The sequence below is a fragment of the Phalacrocorax aristotelis genome, chromosome W (genome assembly GCF_949628215.1).
Source record: "Phalacrocorax aristotelis chromosome W, bGulAri2.1, whole genome shotgun sequence".
Classification (NCBI taxonomy): Eukaryota; Metazoa; Chordata; class Aves; order Suliformes; family Phalacrocoracidae; genus Phalacrocorax; species Phalacrocorax aristotelis.
Genome location: NC_134310.1, coordinates 24,567,522 through 24,583,721, shown reverse-complemented (window position 1 = coordinate 24,583,721; position 16,200 = coordinate 24,567,522). Strand labels below are relative to the sequence as shown.

The window sequence follows — 16,200 nt, the reverse complement described above, 5'->3', positions numbered from 1 at the left end:
GTGCCCTTCCCCCCCTCCCCCGTTCAGCGTGCTGTCCAGTCGGCGGTTGGGGCCAGCTCCGCAGGCGCGCGGGGCTCTGCGCCCCCCTTAGGTTCCCCCAGCCTCCAGCAATGCCCGTTGTGGGGGTTCCGAAACCCGCTGCTTGCCCCGCTCCCGCCTGCACCGCCAGTCTGTGCTTCGGTAGAACCATTTTCCCTTTTTTTTTTTTTTAATTACAAAATAAATTTCACACACACACCCCCCAGTCTCGCCGTGTAGCCTAGCCACTAGGCCATTTAAACATAGCTGTAGACGATAACAGCCATTTTTGTACTTTCATCCTGTTTAGCTGAGTACATTGTACTGTAAATTCCTGTTAAGTGGATTCATTTGGCTGTGGTTGTTGGGCGCAGAGTCACCCCGGGAGGCTGTGGGGGGGCAAAACCTCCCAAATTGCGGCCAAATGCCCACCCCTTCCTTCCCCCCCCCCAAAAAAAAAAACCCACCTACATTGGTGAGTGGAAATCGGGCAAGGAAATGTAATTGGCTTTAATTCCAAAGATAAAATTGGAAAAGAGTTGGAGAGTAACATCTGTGGTTAAACAGGGGATAAAGTACTCCCCAAAAGCTGCTGGCCAGTGCTGGGAGAGTCGCCTGCAAAGGGGCGCAGTGTCCCTGTCCCCAGCAGCAGCAGTGACACTGGGCTGATAGCTGTCTCCCATGGGTGTTCACCCACCCATCTGCTCGCCTGATCATCCCACACTCCATCCTGCCCATCCCCGTCAGTCACAAGTGTCCAGTCCCATTAGTGAATCTCCAATATGGTGAACACCTTCCCCTTCCCCCCCCAAAATCTGACTATGAAAACGACTGGCAAAATAGTTTTCCATGAAACAGGGATAACTTTTTTATTTCTGCTGTGCTAAATTAATTCCTGTTCTCGTTTTGTGGGTAACTTTCTGTATTGCATATCTTTTGGTTGTGTATCTTCACCTTTTTCTTGTACTAAAACTAAAGCATGGTCTGTATTTTTTTTACATTACCTAGTTTCTGATGTAAATCTCTCTGTAGAGACATACCCTGCTGAAATGTAATGTGCTGTAGCCTATACATCTGCTCAGTATATGCTGCTTTTGTTCTGTTGCCCTTCCACGGCATGGTGGGCCTTGCCTTTTTGTATTGTGTGCATGATGACATTGTTACACATGAGTCCACTAATACTAATATATGATCTCTCAATAAAGAAAGTAGTTTTCCTGTATTAACCTAGTGTGCTTTTTCTATTGCTCTTTCCCCATTTATTGTCATATCCTGCTGTTTAGATTTTTTCCTTGCCTTTTTCCTCTCATTGTGAGATTTGAGTGAGTGGATTTTTTTCCCCGTAGTGCAAATATGGGGGCTTTTTAATACATTTTTTTCTCCTATCCCATATCTACCCTCAGCATTAGTCTGTGTGTACATACTCCCTAGATGCACAGTCTGTATTACTGTTGTGCCGATGCAGAATTCTGTTTTACCGCGGAATAGCCAAAAAAAGTGTATAAATCCAAGCCCTCATTATTAGTCAAAAAAAGATAATATTTGATGAAGGGTCTGCCGCTTATTTCATTGAACATTACACATTCCTTACCAGACAGATACCAAAATGAGAGGGATGACCTAAGGATGGATGGGGGGATTTTTTTTTTTAAACTTTGGTTAACAAGAGGTAAATGAACCTGGGGGGGGAATCCCTCTAATCTATTAGCTGTGTGTTTAAACATATACTGTGTGTTTAAACATAAACATATAGTGCCCTGCTCACTATCTGCTAGGTGAGGAGTTGCTGTGCCCTGGTCCTGCAGCGACTGGCATGCTATAAATATCTTCACTAGACCCCTGCAAGGCAGGGCTCGTAAAACCACCCCAGCTGCTAATGTTGTAACTACATTTTCATGCTTGAAGCCTTCAGGCCCACCATCTTCTGAATAACCTGATTTGGTCAAAAGGTTGGGAGAAAGCCCTGGGAAACCTTAAAATAGTGGAAGCAGGGAGGGATGGACAACCAAATTGTGGTTAGTGAGCAATTTTGCTGCAGCTGTAAAGTGATAATAATACTGGTCACCTCTCCTTGTTCCTGTGTCAGACCTCCTTTCCCAGTTCTGCAAAATGATCCTGTAAAACCTCCCAATTTTGGCTTGGATGCCACCAGTAACTGAGGAAAGTCAGGGCTCCCAAAAGCAGGAGATGGGGCTGGGTTTGGGGCAAAGGGGGAAGCATCTTGTCTTAATTGTATTTCCACAGAAGGTGGGGAGACACAGGATTGGTTATTTGTCTTTAATGAGGGGAAGACAAATTCAGCAGGTCGGTAGTTCCAACTGCTAAAATTTTGAGAGGAGCTGCTAGCAAACAAAACAAAAGCAAGTGGCTCCAGCAACCCGCCCTGCCTTACCCCAGCATCCCTCGAAGAGATGCATCATTTTGCAAGGCCATGCCTTTCCACCTCCCTCCTAGCTTTATCCTGAGTTTGGTTGGGGTTTTTCAAACATTTATTTATTATTTCCTTCTCCATATTTCCTTTTCCGTGTATCTCAATGTTTGGCCATCCTATCCCCCCCGTATGAGCACAAGCAGGTTCCCTCCCTGCTCCCCCGCTGGATGTAGTGTATGCTGTCACCCTTTGTTCTCGCTCTATCCTCTCCCTGGGCCAGTGCTGAGCTCCATGCCTGACACATGTCCCCATATGCATCCCAAGGAGGGACGCTGCGCTTCTCGCTTGAAGGGAGACATGCATGCCTGTTGGGGCTGATCATTTTCCTGTGTGATTTTTTTTTTTTTATTTCAACCCCCATGTGAGACAATGAGATTTGGGTTATAGCATGGAAAAAAATGAATCCCTGAAATCCCCAACACGGATAAATCTGGACTCCTCCAAAACATACCTCACGCTACAGATACCTGCCAGCAGCTGCCCCTTTGTTAGGAATGGCAGATTCACTGCAGGGGGTGCAATGACCCCCCAGATCTTCTGCAAATTAGCACTAATACAGAGCAAAACTGTTTGGTCAATATACTCTGAGGATACCCTGTTAATCTAATAATACAGAAAGCTGCTGGGTTAATGGCAACTCGTACTAAGCCAATTTATCATCCACGTCATATTTTGACCTGTCTTGTTAGAAACACATTCTTACAAGAGGAAACGTTCCCCCCCACACCTCCCAGCCTTATTAGTCAGTAACCAACAGGCTTTCATAGCTCATAATCCATCAAATGCATCCACAATTTAATGACTTCATTCCTTTGACACTCCAAGTCTTGAAAAGCCACCTGGTACAAAGAAAATAATCTTTTTTGATGTTAGCATCATGGGCTGAGGAAATCCAAGATGAGTCACGTGCTGGTGGTGCTGCTGTGGGTGTGGAGGCATGTGCAGTGATTTCTATAAAGCCTATACATCTCTCCAGCACCAACCTGTATTCCTGGGTTGCTTTAAATAACTTCTTTCAGTAACAGGGAAATGGATTATCCCAAACACAAACAGGCTCTGAAATTCATTTATATAAGGGTTGTGTAAAGGTCTTATACACATCTGTGTGCATTTAATAATGCCAAATGGGAGCTGGACCGATCTGTTTCTCACACAGCATTTGGGGTGTTGTCACAATTTCCATCATTTTTAAGAAGGTAAACAAATAGTGGTCACATTTTGCTCATATTGGGAATTATCAGCAAAGTCTAATGATCCAGCCCCGTGGAAATGTGTTATTTAAGAATCGGTGAGTTGGTGCCCGAGCGAGAAAGCAAACGCAGTTGCAAAGCTGGAGGGGGTGGATTGGGGGGTGTTTGCCACAAAACCCAGGAGCTGCCGTGGCCGAGGGGGACATGAGGCAGTGGGACATGATGGAGACACAGTCCATCATCACTTGGTACGTCCCAGACAGAGTGAGGGGTGTGCAACAGGGGACCAAGATCCATAGGTGCCACGGCGCTGCTGTAACTGCCTCAGGCCTTGCTGAGTCACCGGTCTCACACCAAGTCCTCCTCCATGAACCTCCTGGAAGGACTGTCCTAGAGTAAGTCTGAGCTTCCTTTTTTGTTGTTGTTGTTTTAAACCCTGCTCGTAATTTGGGGACAACCTCGTTAGCTGAAAGGGGAGGATGGAGCACTGCTGGGGCAGACATGGGAGCCCCATCTTCCCAAACCTGTAGAAGAGCCCCCCCCAAGTGCCACAGGGAGCACATGTGACATCCAAGACTGGCTCATCCCTCTCCAGCGACCAGATGGATGATGGTCACGACCACTGGAGGCGCAGGGGTGGCTGGAGAGGGGAGGATGGCTCTTTTGGGGGCCCTGTGGGGCATGACACCAGGTAGCGAGGGCATGGGCATCCCCTCCAGCCTGTTTACATGCTGGTTTAAACCCAAACCATGTGCTGGGGCTTTCTCATGTCAAAACTGGAAGGTCTTTATCTCTAGAGGTGTTCAAAAAGGGACACGTGCTGCAGCAGGTCAGCAGAGAAAAGCCTTTCCCCGCCCTTAACCTGGGGATGCTTGTTTTGGGGAGCATTACATAAATGTTCCCGAAATGCAAGGGGAGACTTTGCAGAAGGTCTTCTCCTACATCTAGATGCATCTTTGATATTTGTAACCTCCAAGACCAGAGCTGGTTTTGCAATTGAGAGAAGTGTGATGGCACCACCAAATGTCGTGTGACTCATGGGCATCTCCCAATATTTGGGTGTTTCTACATAAACCTGCAGCTCCTGGAGTTGGGTGATAGCACAAGGCTTTTCGATTAAAGGGTAGTATATAAAGTAAAGCTTAAAATTGCTGCTTATGGCAAACTTGGTGCTCAGAACTCAGAAGTCAGCTGCAACACCTGGGAGGTTTTTCAGCCAACGCAGTGGTTTAGAAAGGAGAAGGTCAACATGTGGCTGCGGTGGGGCCAGGGCAGGGATCTGCAGGTGGGCAGCAAGAGTAGGGCTCAGTCCCAGCAGGGAAAAGGATAATTTTCTCCCTTTTTGGGTTCAGTTTTGGGAGGAGTGGGTCAGTTGGCAGAGGGGTTGGGGTTTCCCAAGCCGTGCTGTGCCCATGAGCAGCTCTGCACAGGAGCCCATGGGAGACCCCCCAATTTAATCCTTGCACGGTCTTGTCTTACTCCTAAACTTTCTTAAGGAGAAACTTGGGTCTTTTGGGAGTGGCTAAATCCTCCCTGTAAAATAAAATTTTTTAAAAAATCACTTTTCAGCCAGAGCAGCAGATCCTGGTTGTTGCAAGGACTGGGCTTCTGTGCCAGAGAGCTGAGTTTGGCAGAGTTTGGCAGAGCCAGGACACAGGGAAAGCAAATCCATATCTGCTCTGTGCCTCCCCACCACCTTTGCTTAACCCTTCCTGCTCGTCCTCTGCTTGGTTTTGCAGTCTCCTGGGACCTTTTCTCACCCATTTTCCTGCCTGTTGATCCTTTACATTTCCCGGCCCCAGGTGGATTGGGCTGGTTGGCATGTGCTATGGTGGATCCCTCTTGGTAAGTGTCCTTAACCACTCTTGTTTTCTCTCCCTCCCTTTAAAGACTGTAAAATGTGCCTGCAGGAAAGTTGCACATGTATGGTTTATAGCTCTTTAATGAAGCTTATCGCTTTGGTTCGAGTGAGTAAGGCCAGCAGGGGTCAGGAGCAAAGCAGATGCTGGAAGCAGTGAAGATGCAGGTTATGGGGACAGGCAATAAGGGGCAGCTTGGTCCCTGTGGGCTGGAACCTTTCAAAGTGAGGACAGGCCTGTATGGATGCTGTGATTAGTAGCGTTTTGCCTAAGAAAGAGATTTGTTATGCAAACACTTGTTTTCAGCTTTATCTGGTATTTGGGTTTTTTGCCGGAACTGTTACCATACTTTGGATACCACCTTGTTGAGGCAATTAGCAATTATACCTCCTCTTCTGAGAGATTTTATATGGAGGAAATACAGAATGGTATCTTTGTAACTTCTATGATATCTCCACGTTTACTGCAATAACCTTTTTGTGTCTTGACCATCCTTGGGTAGTTAAGATATACTTCTTGTTAGTTTTTGGGCATGTTGTTTTGGTTTCGTCTAAGGTTAGAAAGCAACTGAATATCACCCAGAAATCTGCCCCAAGGCTTGATAGTTACAAGTGGCAGGGCATGTGGGATAGTATGGGCAAATACCTAGGGCAGTGGGCACCCTCAGTGTTCTGGAACTTTACCCCTGAACAAGTGAAAAATCCTGAAAAACTAGTAGAATATTTGGCGAAAGTATGCTGTTATGCTGGGAACTCCAGAGAGAAACAGATAACTGCAACGAGCTGGGGCTTGGCCCATGTGTACTGAGTGCTGTTCAACAGCATTCAATGGTCCTAAGGGGAAGAGAAGGTCTCTGGATTGAAAGGCAAAGTGACAGACACTGTGGCTACTCAAACCCCCACGACAAGCACTGGAGCTGACTCAGAGAATCATCCCATGCTGGTATCAGTCGCCCCCATACACAAGAAGGAACATTGGAAGCGGACATCAACTCATTTAGAAGGGGATGATGAAGAAGCAGGGCCATCACGAGGAGAGGAGGAAGAAGTCATAAATGAAATAGAGACCACCCGATCCCTGTCCTTGAGTGAGTTGCGAGATATGCGTAAAGATTTCAGCCGTCGTTCAGGTGAGCACATTGTCACCTGGCTGCTCCGATGCTGGGATAATGGGGCCAGTAGCCTGGAACTAGAGGGAAAAGAAGCCAAACAACTGGGATCCCTTTCTGGGGAAGGGGGCATTGACAAAGCAATTGGAAAAAGAACACAAGCCCTCAGCCTCTGGAGGCGACTCCTGTCTGGAGTGAAGGAAAGGTATCCCTTTAAAGAAGATGTTACATATCGCCCAGGGAAATGGACAACTATGGAGAAAGGCATCCACTATCAAGCTGTGCTTGAGGTGATCTATGGTGACCTGGACAATCAACAGTCATCCAAACATCCAGATGAAGCCCAGTGCACACAACCCATGTGGCGGAAATTTGTACAGAGCGCACCATCCTTGTATGCAAACTCATTGGCAGTAATGTCCTGGAGTGGGGACGAGGCACCAACAGTGGTGGAGGTGATTGATAGACTCCGGGATTACAAAGCAAATATCTCTTCCTCTCTAGTCTCTGCTGTGGAGAAACTATCCTGAGAGGTCCAGCAACTCAAAGAAGATATGTCCTGCTCCCCACCTCGACAGAGCAGTGTCTCAGCTGTTAGGAATAAGCGTCCTTTGGCTCAAAGGAGAGGATACACACCACGGGCCACGCTTTGGTTCTACCTGCGTGACCACGAAGAGGACATGATGAGGTGGGATGGCAAGCCTACCTCGACCCTACAGGCACGAGTACATGAACTGCAAGGAAGAACAGTCACTCAGGGAGGCTCTTCCAGGAAAGCTGCTGCTCCAGTTTCCAGTGAGCAAGTCCCCAGACAGAAGAGTAGAAGCGCTGATTTTATTTCTGAACTTAATAGAGGGACTCCTGACTCTCATTTAGAGGAAGTGAGTTGTGACTGCCATGATCAGGACTAGAGGGGCCCTGCCTCCAGCCGGGTGGAGGAAAGGGATAACCGGGCTTACTGGACTGTGTGGATCCGATGGCCTGGCACGTCCGACCCACAGGAGTATAAAGCTTTAGTGGACACCGGCGCACAGTGCACCTTAATGCCATCAAACTATATAGGGGCAGAACCCATCAGCATTGCTGGAGTGACAGGGGGATCCCAAGAGCTAACTGTATTGGAGGCCGAAGTGAGCCTATCTGGGAATGAGTGGCAGAAGCACCCCATTGTGACTGGCCCAGAGGCTCCGTGCATCCTTGGCATAGACTACCTCAGGAGAGGGTATTTCAAGGACCCAAAAGGGTACAGGTGGGCTTTTGGTGTAGCTGCCTTGGAGATGGAGGAAATCAGACAGCTGTCTACCTTGCCTGGCCTCTCGAAGGACCCTTCTGTTGTGGGGTTGCTGAAGGTCAAAGAACAACAGGTGCCGATCGCCACCACAACAGTGCATCGGCGGCAATATCGCACCAACTGAGACTCCCTAATTCCCATCCATGAGCTTTTTCACCAACTGAGGAGCCAAGGAGTCATCAGTAAGACCCGCTCACCCATATGGCCATTGCGGAAGTCTAATGGAGAGTGGAGACTAACAGTAGGCTATCGTGGCCTGAATGAAGTCACTCCACCTTTGAGTGCTGCTGTGCCAGACATGCTAGAACTTCAATATGAACTGGAGTCCAAGGCAGCCAAGTGGTATGCCACAACTGATATTGCTAATGCATTCTTCTCAATCCCTTTGGAAGCAGAGTGCAGGCCACAGTTTGCTTTTACTTGGAGGGGTGTCCAGTATACCTGGAATCAACTGCCCCAGGGGTGGAAACACAGTCCTGTCATTGGCCCTGGACTGATCCAGACTGTACTGGAACAGGGAGAAACTCCAGAACACCTTCAATACATTGATGACATCATCGTCTGGGGCAACACAGCGGAAGAAGTTTTTGAGAAAGGAGAGAAAATAGTCCAAATCCTTCTGAAGGCCGGTTTTACCATAAAACAAAGGAAGGTCAAGGGACCCGCACAAGAGATCCAGTTCTTAGGAATCAAATGGCAAGATGGACATCGTCAGATCCCAATGGATGTGAGCAACAAAATAGCAGCCATGTCTCCACCAACTAGCAAGAAGGAAACACAAGCTTTCTTGGGCGTTGTGGGTTTTTGGAGAATGCATATTCCAAATTACAGTCTGATCGTAAGCCCTCTCTAACAAGTGACCCAGAAGAAGAATGATTTCAAATGGGGCCCTGAGCAACGACAAGCCTTTGAACAGATGAAACAGGAGACAGTTCATGCAGTAGCCCTTGGGCCAGTCCGGGCAGGACAAGATGTGAAAAATGTGCTCTACACCATGGCTGGGAAGAATGGTCCAACCTGGAGCATCTGGCAGAAAGTATCAGGGAAGACCCAAGGTCGACCCCTAGGGTTTTGGAGTCGGGGATACAGAGGGTCCGCAGCCCGCTACACTCCAACTGAAAAAGAGATATTGGCAGCATATGAAGGGGTTCGAGCTGCTTCAGAAGTGGTTGGTACTGAGGCACAGTTGCTCCTGGCACCCTGACTGGCAGTGCTGGGCTGGATGTTCAGAGGAAAAGTCCCCTCTACACACCATGCAACTGATGCTACATGGAGTAAATGGGTTGCACTGATCACCCAGCAGGCTCGAATAGGAAACCCCAGTCGCCCAGGAATCTTGGAAGTGATTATGGACTGGCCAGAAGGCAAAGACTTTGGAATATCACCAGAGGAGGAGGTGACACGTGCTGAAGAAGCCCCACTGTATAACAAACTGCCAGAAAATAAGAAGCAATATGCTCTGTTTACTGATGAGTTCTGTCATCTTGTGGGAAAGCACCGGAGATGGAAGGCTGCTGTATGGAGTCCTACACGACAAGTAGCAGAAACTGCTGAAGGAGAAGGTGAATTGAGCCAGTTTGCAGAGGTAAAGGCCATCCAGCTGGCCTTAGACATTGCTGAACGGGAAAAGTGGCCAGTGCTCTATCTCTATACTGACTCCTGGATGGTGGCAAATGCCCTGTGGGGCTGGCTGCAGCAGTGGAAGCAGAGCAACTGGCAGCGCAGAGGCAAACCCATCTGGGCTGTCACATTGTGGCAAGATATTGCTGCCCGGGTAGAGAACCTGGTTGTAAAGGTACGTCATGTGGATGCTCACGTCCCCAAGTGTCAGGCCACTGAAGAACATCGAAACAACCAGCAGGTAGATGAGGCTGCCAAGATTGAAGTGGCTGAGGTGGATCTGGACTGGCAACATAAGGGTGAACTATTTCTAGCTCGGTGGGCCCATGACACCTCAGGCCATCAAGGGAGAGATGCAACATACGGGTGGGCTCGTGATCGAGGGGTGGACTTGATGTTATTGCACAGGTTATCCACAAATGTGACACATGCGCTGCAATCAAGCAAGCGAAGCGGGTAAAGCCTCTGTGGTATGGGGGACGATGGCTGAAATATAAATATGGGGAGGCCTGGCAAATTGACTATATCACACTCCCACAAACCCGTCAAGGGAAGCACCATGTGCTTACAATGGTGGAAGCAACCACCGGCTGGCTGGAAACATATCCTGTCCCCCACGCCACTGCCCGGAACACTATCCTGGGTCTCGAAAAACAAGTCCTGTGGCGACATGGCACCCCAGAGAGAATTGAGTCAGACAATGGGACTCATTTCCGAAATAACCTCATAGACACCTGGGCCAAAGAGCATGGCATTGAGTGGGTGTATCATATCCCCTATCACGCACCAGCCTCTGGGAAAATTGAACGGTACAATGGACTGTTAAAGACTACACAGAGAACAATGGGGGGGGTGGAACCTTTAAACACTGGGATATACATTTAGCAAAGGCCACATGGTTAATCAACACGAGGGGATCTGCCAATCGAGCTGGCCCTGCCCAGTCAGAAATCACAGAATCACAGGTTGGAAGGGACCTCAGGGATCATCTAGTCCGACCTTTCTAGGAAGACCACAGTCTAGACAAGATGGCCCAGCACCCGGTTCAGCCGACTCCTGAAAGTGTCCAGTGTGGCTGAGTCAACCACTTCCCTGGGGAGATTATTCCAGTGGTTGACTGTCCTCACTGTGAAAAATTTCCCTCTCGTGTCCAATCGGAATCTCCTCAAGAGCAACTTGTGTCCATTCCCCCTTGTCCTCTCCAGGTGACTCCTTGTAAAAAGGGAGTCTCCATCTTCTTTGTAGCTACCCCTTAAGTAGTGCTACATGGTAATGAGATCCCCTCTAAGCCTCCTTTTCTCAAGGCTGAACAATCCCAGTTCTCTCAGCCTAGCCTCATATGGCAGGCTTCCCAGTCCTTTGATCATCTTGGTGGCCCTTGTCTGGACCCCTTCCAGCCTGTCCACATCCTTTTTGTACAGTGGGGACCAAAACTGTACACAGTACTCCAGGTGTGGCCTGACAAGCGCTGAGTAGAGTGGGATAATGACTTCTTTCTCTCTGCTGGCGATGCCCTTTTTGATGCAACCCAGCATCCTGTTGGCCTTCTTGGCCGCAGCAGCACACTGTTCACTCTTGTTGAGCTTCCTGTCCACCAGGACCCCCAGGTCCCTTTCCACAGAGCTGCTTTCCAGCCAGGTGGATCCCAGTCTGTGCTGCACTCCCAGATTATGTTTTCCCAGGTACAAGACCTTACACTTGTCCTTGCTGAACGTCATAAGGTTCTTGTTGGCCCACTCTTCCAGCCTATCCAGATCTTCCTGCAGAGCAGCTCTCCCTTCTGGAGTATCTACTTCCCCACTCAACTTGGTGTCATCAGCAAACTTCATCAGGCTACACTTGATGCCGTTATCCAGATCACTTATAAAGATGTTGAATAACTTTGGGCCCAGTATTGATCCCTGGGGACCCCACTTGTGACAGGCTGCCAATTTGAAAAAGAGCTATTTACCACCACCCTTTGGGTGTGGCTTGTCAGCCAATTCCGTACCTGTTGCTGTACGCTTCTATGGGAGAACTTATCTTGGGCCGCATGTCTCTGGGACACAGGGCTCTACCCACACTGGGGACAGTGATGCACAGACATCAATATGATGGATACAAAATGTCCGTTTATTTAACTGCGTCACACGCTTATATAGCTCTTGCACTTCCTGTTCCTGCCACTCCTATGGGGAGGAGTCTGTCTTTCCGTCACATCCCGTGATCTTCCGGTTGCCGATCCCTGTCTATTCCCCTACATCTCCCCCTCCCCATGCTGCTAAAAGTTCTACAAAGCTACTTGCGTAAGCGGATACATATTGCGGTCACGTCTATATTCATGTAACTCTCGCAGGCGCTCTCTGATTTGTCTTATAACACAGCATAACAATGGCAGCCCACAAGTAACCATGGTTACTACACACAACAAGATCCCCCCAATTATTACTATCCAATCCCAGTTCATATCTCTCTTTTGCCGCCCTTTCCCAGTGTCGCTCTCATTGCAATATTGCTTGCGATCTTGTCAAGGAGCTCATTTCTTTTCCCAATGGTACGGCTAGCATGAGGATCCATGTCAGCAGACCCTGCAAAGAGACAACTCAGAGAGGGATTATTCATTGTACATCCTTGCACAGTTCTGCTTTCACACACTTTGCAGGCACCCATTCTATGCGCCCTTCATTCTCAACCGCGGCGTAGCCCCTCCCCAGGCATCTCAGTTTCCATCCTCTCTCCCATTGCTCACTGCCTGGGAACCTTACTCGTACCTGTGGATAGCGCTCGCCTGCTTGAGCTTTGCCAAAGTGCTTCTCCACTGCTGTAACTTGCTCCTGCCCGCATATAAAATGATTAAGCGAATATAATGCACGCATTAAAATAGTTTGCTGAGCTGCTACGGGTATAGCTCCCTTATACCCCTCCCCCTCCCCAAGCTGTATTATTTTTGCTTTCAAGGTGCGATGAGCGCGTTCTACTATTGCCTGCCCTGTGCTATTGTAAGCAATGCCGTGTTTTAATACAAGATTCCAAGCTTTACACCATTCTTCAGTACTTCAAGACCGAAAGCATGGTCCATTGTCTGTTTTTATCTCGGTGGGCTTTCCAAGCCATGCCATCACCGTGGTCCAATGCGCAGCCAACTGCGCTGTGGTCTGCTTCCGATGTTGAGTAGCCATGATGACTCCACTGTATGTATCAGTTGTAATTGCCAGGTGCCGTCCGGGGGCCAACTGTGGACATTCAGTAAAGTCAGTCTGCCAGATAGCATTTGCTTCCAGTCCTCGAGGGTTGACTCCTGCCTCCCACAATGGCGAGTGCTGACAGTAAGGACAGGTGGCTACTACTTCTCTTGCTGCTCTTATTGAGATGCCACACTCGTTTGCCAAGGCTTTAGCACCCAGGTGCAGTTGGTCATGCAGTTTCTTCGCCTCTGTCAATGTCCAGACTCCCGCGGCTGCCTCATCAGCCATGCGATTCCCCTCAATCAGTGGTCCAGGCCCCGTCTGATGACTGCGAATGTGAATTACTGTCACAGTTGCTCCTCGCTGCGATAAAGCAACCTCTAGCATCAAGGCAATTTCCGTGTGTGGTACACCCTCTCGTTTCATGGATGTGACCAACTTATACACATATAAAGAGTCCGTGCACACATTTATATGCCGATCTATATCCTTTCGCAGGGCCATCTCTAGCGCTTTCGCTTCTAGCCACTGCACACTTTTACCCTGCTCCTCATACGTCTGGCGCATCCAACTATTCCCTTCTTTCCACACTACCGCCGCTCTGTTCGTCTTCGAGGAAGCGTCTGTGAAATATGTTGGTCCTGGGTGAGGGGTATCCAAAACTCTACTATCCACACTTAAATCCACCACTTTGGCTGTCTTGGCCCACTTCTGTACTGTGCCTGTGACGATTTTCCCTGGGTATGAGTATACTGCCAATTGTATATCCTCTTCACTCTCTACCACCTTCCGCCATTTCTCCCCATTCCACGGCACTGTCAGCTTATCTGGCTCCTTCCCAAAGATTCCCTTGCTTTCCCTTCGCAGACGCCAAATCATTCCCCCGGCTACCTTGACTTTTGTGGAGAATGCATCCTTGGGCACCTTCTGATATACCCATCGCAGTGGTTTTTCTTCCCCTGCCCGTATTTGATATAGCAATCCTAATCCTCCACTGGCGGTCAGAATCCAACCTGCAATTAATTCCTCCTGGGGGTCCCACCGCCATACTCTTTCCTTTTGCATTCGACGTTCTATCACCTGCAACTGCTGGACTGTCTCAGGGTCTAAACTCCTGGGCTCCCATGGGTCGGTCCCTTTCAGCAATGCATAGAAAGGTTGCATCTCCTCACCGGTGACGTGCACAAACATCCGCAACCACTGCAGTGCTCCTACCAGCTTCTGTACATCGTCTAAATTTTTAACCCTAGGTGTAAGTTTAATAGGCTGAGCTTGTATGCAATCCCCTTCTATTCTAGCACCCAGAAATCCACACACTGGTCCTCGTTGTACCTTTGCCTCAGCTACCTTGAGGCCCTGTCCCTCAAGGCCCCTTTGGGTGTCTGAAAAGACTTGTTCACATAACGCCTCGGTGGGCGCAGCTATGAGGACGTCATCCATGTAGTGGATCATGTAGATTCTCTCCTGATACTGCTGCCTTACTTGCTGCAATGCAGAAGCCACATACCTCTGGCAGATCGCTGGAGAATTTTTCATCCCCTGCGGAAGTACTGTCCACTGCCATCTACTACCTGGTTCTGCGCAGTTCACCGCAGGCGGAGTAAAGGCAAATCTCTTTCTATCATCTGGATGTAGCGGAATGCTGAAGAAGCAGTCTTTGATATCTAAAACAATGACTCGCCATCCTTTCGGGACAGCACTCAGATCTGGTAGGCCGGGTTGGAGAGGCCCCGTGTCCTCCATTTGCTGATTTACTGCTCTAAGGTCATGCAGCATCCTCCATTGGTTTTCATCTTTCTTTTTTACAGCAAATATAGGGGTGTTCCACGGGCTCATCGAGGGCTCTAGGTGCCCTGCTTCGTGCTCTCGTTTTACTATAGCTCTTACAGCCTCTGTTTTCTCTGTTGTCAGGGGCCACTGCTCCACCCAGACGGGCTGTTCGGTTTTCCACACCAACTTGTGCTGACGAAGCCCCTCTGAGGCAGTGGCCCTTATGCTAAATTTTTCAACCCGATCCCCATCTGGGCAAGGGCGTCCCGCCCCAACAAGGGGCTTGCTACCCCATCTGCTACTAGTATGGTCACTACGGCCGTGAGGAGCTTCCCTGCCTCCTCGTCCATGACTTCGAGTTTCACAGGGCAAGTACTAGTCCTCGTCTGTTGTTCTCCTCCTACCCCTATTATATGTTTTCCCATGGCAAGGGGCCAAGTTGGTGGCCACTGTTCGAGTGGCATCACTGTGACATCTGCCCCGGTATCCACTAACATTCCCAGGCATATCCGTGCCGGGCAACTCGGCTCTTGCAGAGTAATCATCACCGCCGCCATGGGTCTCTCGTCACAGCCTATGACCAAGGCCACGCGGGGGCTGTAACCTGCAAATCTTGCTGGTTCTGCTCCCCTGCCTGAAGGTTCACTCCCCCTTGGCCCGCTATGGTGGGCCAAGCTCCTGGCACTGGCAGCATGATGGGGACCATTTGACTCACAGGAGGCGCGAATCCCCCTCGCTTTACCCTCCTTTGGCCGTTTCCCGGCTTTGTGGTTGGACAATCTCTTGCCAGGTGTCCTGGCTTCCCACACACCCAGCACCTCCCTACTGGGCGTGCTCCTCCTCCATTACGTCCTCCCCTTTCCGCTAGCGGGCACCCAGCTTTTAAGTGGCCTAGCCATCCACACAAATGACATCTCGACCCCGCCCTGGCCGCTTGCACCATCACCCTTTCTTTGCTTCCACAGTCAGGGTTCTGGCAGACGTGCGCTCCCACACCGCCATGCTGATTCAACGCCTCCTGGCGTAAGACATGCCTGATGGTTTGACCCAATGATGCCCCCACCGCCAGGGTGCGGAGGACGTCTTGTGTCTGTGGATTTGCTTGACTTCGGAGGCAATCCATAAGTACTGCAACCTTGGCTGCTGGTGGCAATTCTGATTCTATAATAGCCTTCTGCAACCTGTCACAAAACGTTGTAAATGGCTCTGCTAGTCCTTGCTGTATCTTTTGCCAAGGTTCTGCTCTTTTTTCATACCTGCCCACTTCGCTATACGCTCTGCGGGAACTCTCCGTTGCCGCTTGCAGCTCCCTGCCCCTTAATGCTGCCGCTTGTAACTGCGGGGTTTCCAGTCCTTGACCTCTTCCAGTGAGCCAGTCAAGGGTGGTCCCTCTCAGCGGGTGGCCCGGAACCGCCGCCGCTTGCTGTACAAGGGCATGGCAGGCACTGTGCATTGCCTCCTTCCAAAGTACGTACATTGTGGGAGCCAATATTGCTTTCGCCAACTGCCTAGCATCAGAGGGGGTCAACGGCGCTGCATGCGCAGCGTCTAGCAGCAATCCTACCCCTTCATCCTTTAGCCCCTTTTCCCTAATTTCTTGCCATAAACTCCGCACTAGCTTGGCATCTATCGGCGTCCACTCCACCCCTCCTCCTGGAGCTAGTCGGACAGGGAAGATCCCGGGCATCTCTATCCTTACTCCATCGAGGCTACAATCTCTGGCTATCAGCCGCCAGTTAGGTAACTCAA

At 49.5% G+C, this 16,200-nt stretch overlaps 1 protein-coding gene across 1 annotated transcript in view; it reads left to right on the top strand.

The window, feature by feature from the left end:
• LOC142049449 (E3 ubiquitin-protein ligase ARK2C-like) overlaps positions 1–16,200 on the top strand; it is a 65,726-nt gene that overhangs the window by 467 nt on the left and 49,059 nt on the right. The window lies entirely within an intron of this gene.